Below are 12500 nucleotides of genomic sequence, written 5' to 3'. Positions count from 1 at the left end.
AACGCCACATTCTGTGTGATGCTATTCAGGTGAAACGTCTAGAAGGGGAAACCCACAGAGAGAGAGCAGATTGGTGGTCACCTGGGGCTGCAGAGAAAGACGGGGAGGGGACTGCATTGTGGGGAAGGGGTCTCCTTGTGGGGAGACGAGCCTCTTCCCAAACCAGATAGGGGTGGTGCTTGCACGATGTTGGGAATGCACTAAATGCCCCCTGAATGGCTTACTTTTAAAGGGTTGATCGTGTGCTGTGTGAATTCTAACTCCATAAAAACAAAGGGCCTGGGGGATCGCGGTGCGGAAAAAGCCTGAAGACATTTCTGTTGAACTTCCCCGTGTCCTCCTGGCTCCCTGCTCACCCCAGCTTCTGAGACTTCCCTCCCTTGGTCTCGGGCGTCCGCACCCCTGGGGTCCTGGCTGGGGTGTCTGGAGCTGGACACCCACGTCTCCTGGCCTGTGGTTGCCGTGGCCAGTCGAACCCGCGGCGGGACCGGACTAAAGAGGAAGGGGTGACAACATCTGCCTTCACTCGTGACATAACACTTTCCCCTCGGGAAGCCAGGGTTTGTGGGTTCAGGGCTCCCAGGGGGCTCCTGTCGTTTTCATTTCCTTCTGTCCCAAGGCCGCAGACAGTTTCTTCCTGGCTCGTGTCCCGGGGCTGGCGGGAAGGCTCGGGCTGAGCCGTCTGTGAGCCCTCAGACCACGTCGGCGGTACTCCTGGGCGTGCCCCACATTCGGTGTTTGCAAACCTGTTCTCCCCGAGCCGTCCTGGAAACACACGCCTCGCAAGTGGGCAAACCGAGGCACGGAGGCCTTCAGGAAGCTGAGCAGCCAGCGAGAGGTATAGCGAGGACCTAGGCGCACGTTTCCCGGCCGCGGGTAGAGACGGCGATGTGTCTGGCGCAACGATTTGTGAGCGGCGCTGGCCGTCCTGTCTGAGACCTGCTCGTGCCCTGAGTCTGGCTGTCCTGTCTCAGCGTCTGCCGTCCCGGCGGGCATTTCTGGGGCCATGCCGTGTGCTGAGGAGCAGAAGGGGGCCGGCCCAAGACCGTGGCCTGCACCCACCTGCCCGTGACCAGCCCTGGGTTTCCGTCAGGCGGGGACAAGTCCTCACTTGAGACCATTGGCCGTGATCCGCCATCAGGTGAGTTCACCCCTGCCTCTTGGCAGGGTGTGAGCCTGGGGCATGGGCACAGCTCAGAACACAAGGACAGAAGAGGCAGAGGGTGTCAGCAGTGTCCCCGTGTCTGGGGAGTCCCCCAGGAGCCCCTCGGCCAAGCCTACCTGCTCCCCGAGGCCCCCCACCGTGTCCCGACTCTGTCTCTGCCAACGCAGCCTCTCAGCCCTCGGACTGGCACAGGTCTGGGGGGTCCCGGCCACGCTGGTCTTCTGTCCCCCCTGACCAGCGAGCACCTAGTCCTGTCTGAGCACCTGTGCGCATCCGCAGGGCACGGTATCGGGACTGCTGGCCCGGGGAGGTGAGGGTCCTCTCCTCCAGGCCACGCCCGGGAGACACAGAGCTCCGTCCTGAGTTTAGACCCGGACACGTGGGGCGCCCTCGCTAAACGCACCCAGAGGGAGCGAACAGCACACGGGCCGCTCCCCGTCCGTGCGCACTGAGGGAACGCACGGGGGAACGGATGAGTGAGAGAAGGAATGAAGGACACAGGATGCACTCCGTAAATGCCGCGTGAGCCCGTGCATGCATGAACGGAAGAAAGGGGCCAGTGTGCATTTTCGCCCAGCGCCCCTTCCTGCACCCTTGGCCCCCTGCTCCAGGTCCTCGGACTCTGCCCGCCATCCCCCTGCTGCAGCGGAGCCTGGAGTCCAGCCCCCTTCTCCCCGTCCCTCTCTGTGCTTCGTGGTCCATCACACAGGACTGTCAATCACATGTGAGTGAGATGTGGCCCAAGCGTGTCCCATCACAGAACCCCATCCCTGCACTCATAGGGACTTTTCCAAGACTTACCCTCCTCTGACCCTGACACGATCCATCACAACCCTCAAGAGGCGCTGGTCCCTTTGGGTTCTGCTCTCCAAAGAGGGGGTCCAGCCTGCCAGGGAACCTCTTTCCTTGCACAGAGGGCAAGCGGACTTCCTCCAGAGACCCTAAACCCTATAGTGATGGGAGGTGGAAGAAGGCAGAGTTGAAATAGGGGATGAGAGAGAGAGAGACAGCGAGAGAGAGAGAGAGAGAGAGAGAGATCAGGAACTGACAACCATTTACACTCCTGGATCCAGCCATGCCTGAAGCTGACCTGAAATGCCTAACTACCCAACTAGACAATTTCCACTTTGACCTAAGAAAGCATGAATCAAGCGTCTATTGTGTGCCACCCCAAGAGTTGTGCCTCATCCATCAGGAGCCGGCCTGCCCTTCGTTGGGGGACAGAATTCTAGAGGGGCCTGATTCCAGCCAGGGAGCCTGCGGAGACCACGCCTCCCGCCTCAGCCAACACACCGTCATTCCATGGTAGCCCCACACGTGCGAGGCACCCAGCCTTCTGCTGCGCCCCTTTCTGGGTATGGGTCTTGGGCCGGTCCCTTCCGTGAGGACCTCAGTTTCCCCATCGGGACAATAGGGTTCAGAAACTCCCTGCACACAACCCCAGGGAAAGGGGCCGGCGTGGCCATCAGCACTCCGTCCATGCTAAGTACGGCGCATAAAAACTGAAAACAACATGCCTCCACCCCCATTAAACCCAGACCGAGAAAAGAAAAGAAAACAGAGAAAAGAAAAAGAAAGCGGGAAAGGCAGGTGTTCAGAGAATTCTGGGAAAACCCACGTTGAAGAAGGCGAGCGTGCATTTTTGGAGAGACGGGGCAGTCACGGCGACTGGGCAGAGGGGCGCTGGGCGTGAGGCTGAGGATGTGTGTGAAAACCCACAAGACGCTGAGCTATTTCCTGGTTCGCGTATCCTGAGATGTGCAAGGACGGGGGTTTCCTTGGAGCCCTGAGGCCTGGCCGGGCAGGCTCTGCGCTCTCCCCGTGCGCCCCATAAACACTTGTTTGGACACTGGGGTGACCAGGGATTATAACAGCACATCCCAAAGCCCAAGCTGCCCACGTACCCCGCAATCAAGCAGCATCTGTAAGGTGGAGAGGTGCATCCCCTCGCCTGGGGTCTGCCCTGCCTCCCTCAGGGTGGGGACACCTCTGCAGGACTCTGTCTTACAGATGCGCCTCCCCACCTCCCGTTTGGTCCCATTGACTTACGGCGACGGTCCTGGGCGAGCTGACCCCGTGGAGCTAGTCTGAGCCGTGTGCGGTGGGGACCCTTATGCTGGTGCACAGGTAGCTCTCCCTTTAGAGAAGGGACCCCGCCCGGGGCGGTCCGTCCCCCACCCGGCAAACTCTACACGGTCCCCAACCCTCCACCCCAGGGGACCCAGCCGCCGGCTGGTAACGGCAACCTGTCATCGGCAGATTTAATTAAACGCACAAAGGTTACGAAAGGCGGAGCCCCGGGGCATGGAAAAGGTTCCTCTTTTTCACAGCGGGCTCCCGGGGAGGTGTGGGGGGGGGCCCCAGGGCGCAGTTGGTCACTGCAGGGGATTTCACAGATTTTTTAATATACATTTTTGAAAAAAATGTTATTAAAAAAAGTTCCACCTGAATATATTCAGGGCGCCTCTTGGGATGGGTAAGTTGATGGTGAGAACAGGGTGTACATTCAAGCGTCGCTTTCTTTGGATACATTTCATATTATTTTATTTTACTTTGGAAATGGATCGCTTACTATTAATGATTGAAAAGCTTACTCCGACTGCTTGTTATTCCCAAGTAAGCACCTGGATGATTGTATATTTTCTGAGGTCTTTTTCCTATCACGGGCTGAAGTGTGTCCCCCGCCCCAAACTCACATGCTGGAACACTGTACCCGCCGGACCTCAGAATGTGGGTGTATTTGCACACAGGGTCTATACAGAGGTAATTAAATCAAAATGAGGTCAATAGGGCGCATCCTGATCCCATAGGACTGGGGTCCCTATAAAAAGAGATGAGGACACAGACACGCAGAGAGGGATGACCACATGAGGACACAGGGAGGACTTGGGATCTTCACGCCCAGGAGAGAGGCCTCAGGAGGAACCAGCCTCAACCCCGCCTGGATCTCAGACTCCCAGCCTCAGCCCTGCCTGGATCTCAGACTCCCAGCCTCAGCCCTGCCTGGATCTCAGACTCCCAGCCTCAGCCCTGCCTGGATCTCACACCCCCAGCCTCAGCCCCGCCTGGATCTCAGACTTGCAGCCTCAGCCCCGCCTGGATCTCACATTCCCAGGTTTGGTCCTACCTGGATCTCAGACTCCCAGCCTCCAAACCCATCTGGATCTCAGACTCCCAGACTCCAGCGCCACCTGGATCTCAGACTTGCAGCCTCAGCCCTGCCTGGATCTCAGACTCTCAGCCTCAGCCCCACTTGGATCTCAGACTCCCAGCGTCCAGCCCACTTGGATCTCAGACTCCCAGCCTCAGCCCTGCCTGGATCTCAGACTCTCAGCCTCCAGGACCGGGATCAATAAATATCTGTCTCTGAATCTGCCCCATGTGGGGTATTTCTGACGGCATCCCTGGGAGGACTATTATGTTCCCTTACCAGGGGGCAGGTTGGGGGCAAGAGGGGGACCGACTGGGGTTTTTAAACGGAGGCATGCTTGGTGAAAAGAATTCCAGGCGTTGCAGAAGCACGTGAAGGATGGCCGGCCGGACAGACAGAAGGACACGTGCTTGCAATCTCGCTTTCTGCGCTCAGAACCCTGAAAACCGTTCCTGGGGCAACTAGGCCTTGCGTCCTGGCTCCGTGTCTTGTTTTGGGGTGGAGTTGTAGTGGTACAGGGTGGGCAGCGCTAATGGGAAGGGATTCCCCAGCTTTGGTTTCAGGGAGCCACCTAAAAGGGTCCCCCACATGGGTCTGCAGCCCCCTAGGTGGGATTCGTCATGATGGCTGATGCTACCCACCCCTCGAGACTTGTTTTCTCCCCGATCTAGCCCTTCCTACGGTCCCCAAACCCTCCTCTTGGAGACCTTCGTCCTCTGCCATTCTGCAGAGGAACAGGCTGGAGGGACGGTCCTTCGCCTCGATCTGTTCAGGGAGCCGCTGCCTGAGGCTCCGTGGACGAATCTAGAGCTTGCATTTCATGCAGCGTGGAGTGAAAGCTTGAGCGCGGCTTCCCTTGAAGGTTTGCCATATGAGCGTTTTAGGAACGAAGCCCCTGGAGACTCCCGCCCCGGGGGAGGGACGGCGGTACTGGCTGTTTACTATTTTAAGACAGCGACATTCCCATTGCAAAACGCAGGGGTGAAATCCAGCTAGGAGAGAGGTAGTGTGTTGGTTTTCCATGTCACACCCGAGCCCCAGCCCAGCAATCTGCAGCAGCGGTGTGCATGCATGTCTGTCCCACACGGGTCTCCCTGGGCTCAAACCCAGGAGTGCACAGGGCGAGTTCCCGGCACGGATGCCCCGGCTGGATCCCTTCCCTGGCCCTTTCCATCTCCTGGAGCCCTGTGTACCTTGGCTCTGCAAAGCCCGCTGAGCACCCTCGAGTCTCCTGCCCGATGTTCACTACTCGGCGGCTCTCTTGCACACCAAAGGACCCATGTTGCGTTGGGCCCACCCACACAGGACAGCCCAGGGTCATCTGCCCACCTCCGTCCAGGTCCACCGATGGCCAGCCTTCATGCCATCGGCAAACCCCAATGCCCTGTTTGCAAAGCCCCAGGACCTATGCACAGGTTCTGGGGGTTAAGATGTGGACATATTTGGGGGTGGGGGCGTCGTTCTGTCTTCCACAGGCGGGGGCCATGCAGAATTCATTTCTAGATTCCCACTGCTAAGTTGGATACTTGTCTGTAATGGTTGATAGTGAGTGTGTGGGTGGAGGGGTGTGTGCACAGCAGAGGAGAGAGGGTGCAGGGCTGGGGATCAGGCATGTCTCCCTCCCGGGTCTCCCTCACTGTGAGAGGCCACAGTGAGGACAATGAGGGGAAAACAGCCAGGTAGGGCCCGGGGGAACAAAAGGGGGGAGCAGAGCTCTTGCAGACAGTGAGGGTCTTGGGGTCATAGAGGGGAGCAGGAAGGAGACAGAGCTTAGGAACGTTTGGGGCGAGTGGGGGAGAGCTGGCCACTGTTTCCCTACAGCCTGGAGTTGAGGTCCGGCCTGCTTGCATTCCCTACAGTTTGTAGGACCAGAGACGGGGTGTATGGTCCTGTACAAACAGGCCCGGCACAGCCCGGGTGGGGTGGGCCAGAGGTTCACCTGGAGCTTTCTCAGACCCTGCAGAATTTCTGCATCGGCTCATCCTCCGTAGACACTTGGCCTGTTCTCACGTCTCGGCTGCTGGTCCTAATGCAGCTTGAACACGGGGGTGCCGATATGCCTTCGAGGTCTTGACCTCCATTCTTTCGGGGGTATCCCCAGAACTGGGAGTTTGCCGGATCATACAGTAGCTCTGTTTTCAGTCACTTGAGCAGGTGATAAACAGAAATTGGTCCACGCACACGGTGCAACGTGACGCAGCCTCGAAGACAGAGGACGTTCGGCACCTGCTGTGTGATGTGGGTGGACCTTGATGACATGAGCCAGACATGAAAGGACAAATCCTGCGTGGTTCCACGAACACGGGGTCCCTAGAGCCATCAGATGGGCAGGTGCTGCGTGCCAGGGGCTGGGGAGATCCTCATTCCCCAGCGTGAGTGTCTAATGAGGACAGACTTACAGTTTTGCAGGATGAAAAAGTCCTCTAGGGGCGCCTGGGTGGCTCAGTCGTTAAGCATCTGCCTTCGGCTCAGGTCATGATCCTGGGGTCCTGGGATCGAGTCCCGTCTCGGGTTCCCCGCTCACCGGGGAGTCTCCTTCTCCCTCTCCCTCTGCCCCTCGCCCCCCTGTCGTGCTCTCTCTCTGTGTCCCCCAAATAAATAATCTTTAAGAAAATTTAAAAAAAAGGAAAAAGTCCTCGAGACTCAGTGTGCAGCATCGAGCTCATAGACAGCAGGACGCTATTGTGTGTGTAGAGATTTGCTGAGAAGGTAGATCTCATATGAAGCCTTCTTACCACAAAAAGAAAAAAAAAAAGAATAAACTGAGATAAAATAAGTTAAGGTAAAAGTAGCGTAACAAAGCAAAGGTATCTCCCCCTGGGGGTGAGTGGACAGGGGGTCACTGCCGTGACGCCTTGGGGTTGCTGTGGACAGTCTCATAACAGGACGCTGCCCACACAGATGTGGGTCTTCTGTGCTCGGCAGGGTGGACGGGAATCCTGGGTTGGCCGGTGTCCTCATGTAAACACGCTGGTGCTTGCAAGTACCAGACGCAGGCGGGAGGGAGAGAACCTAAATGCGATGGGTGCTTCTTTTTCTTAGGGTTAGGAGCAGCTTGGAGTCCCCAGATCAAAGCAGGGTGCAAGGGGTCAGCTGAGGCTACGGTCACGTTAGCAGCTGTCATTCCAGCCCTGGCCTCCTGGAGCACCATCAGCCGCCTTGCTCCCCACGCCCAGAGTTGGGTCCTTCGGGTGGCAGGCGTGGGCTCTCGGCTGTGGCCAGCAACTGGCCCACTTGGTGGGGACCCAGGGGCTTCCCGGGAGGAGGGATTTTCAGGGCTAAGCAGGGAGAATTCCCAGCAGCGGAGCTGGGCTAGCCACCCCTCTGAGAGGGATGTTCAAGACGGACCCATACACATGCACCAGGAGGGAAGTGATCCCCGTCGGCAGCCCTGGGCACGGTTCCAGGCCGCCGTCCAGTGCGGTGGCGGTGAGGTAAAAATCTCGGTTCTGTCCTACGGGAGGTGGGGATTTTCAACCCTGACTTTTTCGCTGGCCACGGGGCTGTGCAGGGCCCGGACATGGCTGAGGGTGTGTGGCCTGGGGCTGGCTGGCTGAGTTTCGGGGGATCACCTCTGCTCACACACCTTGTGAGGAGGGGCGGGGGTTGCACGGTGATTCCCGGGACGAGACTGCAGGGGCCGCAGATGTCAGACCCGGGAAGACATTGGCAGCGTCCCTGGGAGGGAGCTTTCAGACCTTCGCCCGTCTCCATGTCTCTGTTTGGCTTTCACTTCTATATTTGGACGTCGAGCTATTTCTAGGCTGGCTGTGGGTGGAACGGGGTCCCCAAGGGCAGACTGCAAAGACAGTGGGTTTATTGATTCTTACTCTCGGCTGCTCTCAGCTCAGCCCCCCACTGCTAACATGGCGTTGGGGTTGCTGATGACTGGCCAGGGACTGGCCCCACCTCCTGCCGCTTCCTCTTTCTGCTCACCTTCAGGGGCAGAAAGTTTCCCCCACACACGCCCTGCTGGAGGGCTCTGTGCCTGCAAACCCCAATTCGTGGCCTGTAATACTGTGGGGGGGTGGTGGAAAACTGACCCCAAAAGGATATGTCCACATCCTGACCCCTGGAGCCTGTGAATGGGGCTTTATTGGGGAATTGGGTCTTTGCAGATGTGATGAAGTGAAGGATCTGAGATGAGCTCATCCTGGAGGACGGTGGCCCTAAATCCAAGGGCAGATGTCCTTATAAGGGACAGAGGAGGAGACACGGACACAGAGGAGAAGCCACGTGAGGACGGAGGCAGAGAAGGGAGGGACGTGGCCATGAGACCAAGGATGCCCGGAGCCCCAGGAGCTGGAAGAGGAGGAAGTGCCCTCCCCTGGAGCCTCTGGAGGGAGCACGACACTGCCCCACCTGGATCTCAGAGGCCCTGCCCCGCCTGGATCTCTGACTTCTGGCCTAGAATTGGGAGAGCAAGAATTTCTGTTGTTTAAGTCACGCATGTGAAGTCCTTTGTTATGCCTGGCCCAGGAAATTAGCCCAGATGGCTTTCTCTGTGCAGTCTTCAACAACTGGGCCATTAGCAGCGAACACCGTTAAGTTTTAAGAGATGCAAACCGTTCTGCACACAGCGTGTATTTAAAAATGCAAACACTGGGCGAGCGTTTTGAAGGCGTCTCCAGCGGTATCAGCTTTATATACTGTACCATGCGTTTAACCAACCCATGAAGGAACTCTTTTTAAAGATTGGGCAATCTCACTTTTTTTTTTTCCCCTCTCCTCAAACTGCCATTTTGTTATCTGTGCTTTTGCAGATTCTGAGCCTGGTGTCTTAGAGACGTGCTCGAAACTCTTTGGGCTATGATCCCATCCAAGTCACGAAAACAAAAATAGGTGCACGTACTGAGATGCACACATGTGTTTCACTTCCTGTCCGTCGAACCCTCTGTGCTAAAAGGCTTCCTCTGACTCAGTGGCCACTGTGGTCAAATATATGCAAGGAACATAAATATGTCACACGCTTTGATACACAATTATTAAACCTAAAAGTAAAAAAAAAAAAAAAAAATGTATGGGACATGACTTCCAGAAAGAGGTGAACTGTGGTCAAGGTTTTCCCACACGTCGAATAAAAGGGAACGTTCGTGCAGCAGAAGATGCATCTACCATCTCATTTTCGCTTTCAGTAGGCACTGAATTCACCACACATCTTACGAGGTCCCCCGGGAGGAGGACTCAGTGTCCCTGTAGCAGATAGGCACGGATTTGTTCCAATAAGGGCTTGCTAAGTCGCGGGGTAGCAGGTTTGGAGGAAATTGTGCAACAGTTTCATCGGTGGGATTCCTGCCCATGAATCTTGAAACTAGTGGTAAATGATCACGCCACATTGAGAAGTCTCAGTGTGTCCAACGGGAGCTCTATCTTCTTTAGGGGCGTGGAGGAGGGAAGCGTGATAAACTGGAAATACCCGTATTTCCACTGCTCCAGTAAATTCAGAGCTCCCTTGCATGGGCCCCATGCACCTGCTTTGTGAGTGAATCACTTCCCCGGCTGTCCACACAGGTGCCTCTGGGTGGGTGACACAGGACCCTTCAGGGTTGGGATACCTGGGGTTGAAAATTAAGAAGGTGGGCATCTCCTTTGGGGCCACTGGGGACATGCGTCAGAGTAGGATTTATCCTGCAGGAGGGCTTGCTTTCTCTTGTTCACCCAGAATTCTAGAACTTTCTTGAGCTTGCATTTGAGCTGAATGTTGATTGGAAAAGAAACAACGTTATTTCCGTTGTCACGAGTTGATTGTTTTAAAACTAAGTGTGTGCGGGGGACCTCCCTCCTCCCCTCCACCCCACCCCGGGTGGTCTCTGGTGCCCTGGGCATCTCAGTTTGAAGACTCCCTGCTGCGCTTAATCTTCACACAAGGAGAGGAGGCGGTGTCAACTGGGACTTGGGGGAGGGGGCAGCGTGCAAAAGGACTAGTCCGTGAGACCGCTTTTGATTTGTTGGTGACTGTAAATGAGCGTGGAAATGTTAAACAGCTTTGTGAGGGAGCCGAGGGGCAAGCATCTTACAGGGAATGTGCCCGCCTTCAAGCCCCCGACACAAAGCCCCCATAGACGGTGGGAGCAAAAAGTTACCGTTCCGCAATTGCCGCCAAGTAGCTTCCCTACTTACAACAAACCTGGATGCCTTGAAGTCATTATCCTCCTAAGCATGGTGAAGAAAACACAAATACATTAAACACTTAATAAATTCATCAAGAAAATTAACCGTTGGGCTTGGATCTCATCAATGCTGCAAGAGTTGTTTGTTTTTTTCTTTCGCTTCCTTGTTGAGATGGGTACGGACAGGGGGCAGATAACGTCCCAGCGATGCTCTTAGTGGTAAATGTACGTTACATTCGGAGGGTGTTTACACGAAGCGAGGTGTCACTTGCTTTGGAGCACTTGATTGTAAATTGTGGGCGTTTACCGGGCATTTCCTAGCAGCCAGCCTTGAACAGGTGCATCGTATTCAACACTTAAAACAATCCTATGATGCAGATGCTAGTCTTACCTAAACTCTGGATCCCACAGGCATAAGGACCAGCTCTGCACATTTTTTCTTCCCCCCCCCAACCCCGACCCCCAAACATTTTTCCCCCCCTGTTCTACTGATCTCTTCATCACCTCCTTCCTTCTACCTTATTTTGGTTGGAGCCAACTCTTTTTAGGTACTTAAGATGGAACCCCGGGTCGTGGGCATTCGGTTTTTCTTCTTGTCTAATGAATGGATTCGAGGCTATTAATTTGCCTGTTTTCACCACTTTGGTTCCATCTTACGTGTTTTGATGCGTTGTCTTAATTATCGTTTGTGTGAGCTTCCTACTGTAACAAAGCACCGTAAGCTTTAGACAACAGAGGTCTGCTTTCTTACTGCCGTAGTGGCCAGAAGCCCAAAATCTGTTTCCCCAGCTAAAAGTCCAAGTATCGGCAGAGTTGGCTCCTTGTGGTGGCTCTCAGGGAAAATCCGTTTCCTTGTCTTTTCCAGATTCGGGAAGTACCTACATTATTCTGCCTACCCACATGGGGATTAGACCTGGGCATCCGTGAGGGTGTGGCATCTCTGGGGCCAGGTCTGCCGGAGACATCATTCATTCAAAATCTTTTCTCTCTTCATCGCAATCTTTGGCCCGTGGGTTATTTGGAAGGGTCCAGTAGGGGATGAATCTCTGGTCAGCTGTTCGTTATTTGTTTCCAGCTCAATTCTCTCGAGGGCAGAGAGCAGTATGGGGAATGCGTTCAATCCTTCGAAACGTGTGAGGCTTGCTGCAGACCCAGCAGATGTTCTGTTTGGTGACCATGCGGAGCTGATCCTTACGCCCGTGGGGTCTGGAGTTGAGATAAAGAAATCTGGGGTGGCCCGAGGCCAAGGCCTGCCCATATGTTCTTTCTCATGGCCTCTGACCCATGGGGTACCCCCTTAGGTAGTTGATGGGAGAGAGAACGCCATGGAGCAGTGCATGTCCATCCATCTGTTCCAGACGAGGCTCCAGCTGGAGGTGGTCTTGGATATGAAGGGTCCCTCCTGAAAGCCATCCACAGACCACACTTGGTTCAGAGGCCAGCGAGGGTTGCAGTGGAGACAAGCCATCCTCGACCAGGCGATGGTGGTTCTCTCCTCTGTGGGATTTTTTCTCCATTTCTGAGAAATAGCAGGTTAGGGCAGGAAGCCCAGAAGCAAACCGCAGTGGTTGGAGTCCTAACTGTGTGGGAAATTGTCCCAACTGTTGACTGTATGAGTTTCCTACGGTTGCTATAAAAAATATAGTCTGCAATTTTTTTCTCACGGAAAAAAACATACAGACATTTGTGTCTCCCAGTCCTGGAGGCTGGGAGTCTGAGATCCAGGCGGGCTGAGGCTGGGAGTCTGAGATCCAGGCGGGGCTGAGGCTGGTTCCTCTGAGGCCTCTCTCCTTGGTGTGCAGACCCTGTCTTCTCCCTGTGTCCTGACATGGTTGTCCTTCCGGTGTTTGTCTGTGTCCAAATTTCTCCCTTTTAAGGACACCATCGTATTGGAGTAGGGACCCACCCTACTCCATGTGACTTCGTCTTGCCGAATTACATCTGCAAAAACCCTATTTCCAGTTGAGGCCATATTCTGAGGTCTCGGGTGAGGACCGTGACAGCTGGATTTTGTAAGGATGGAATTCAGCCCATAATAATGCAGGCCCGTATCTACTGGGCAACCTTTTGCATT

The 12500-nt window shown here is 55.3% G+C and overlaps 1 protein-coding gene across 3 annotated transcripts in view; it reads right to left on the bottom strand.

Annotated features, from left to right (window-relative positions):
• Window positions 1-12500, bottom strand: part of P2RY8 (P2Y receptor family member 8) — a 42078-nt gene that overhangs the window by 18074 nt on the left and 11504 nt on the right. The window contains exon 2 of one of the 3 annotated variants that reach the window (XM_027607312.2): window positions 1967-2113. The exons of 1 other annotated variant lie outside the window; for it this stretch is intronic. The gene's annotated coding sequence lies outside the window, so the exon portion shown is untranslated. Of the gene's footprint in view, window positions 1-1966; window positions 2114-3214; window positions 3353-12500 lie in introns of those variants that run through there. One more of the 3 variants, XM_027607313.2, reaches the window with a different exon arrangement.

This window comes from Zalophus californianus, chromosome X (genome assembly GCF_009762305.2).
Source record: "Zalophus californianus isolate mZalCal1 chromosome X, mZalCal1.pri.v2, whole genome shotgun sequence".
Lineage (NCBI taxonomy): Eukaryota > Metazoa > Chordata > Mammalia > Carnivora > Otariidae > Zalophus > Zalophus californianus.
Note: the sequence above shows the minus strand (reverse complement) of the source record. Positions and strands in the feature narration are given on the sequence as shown.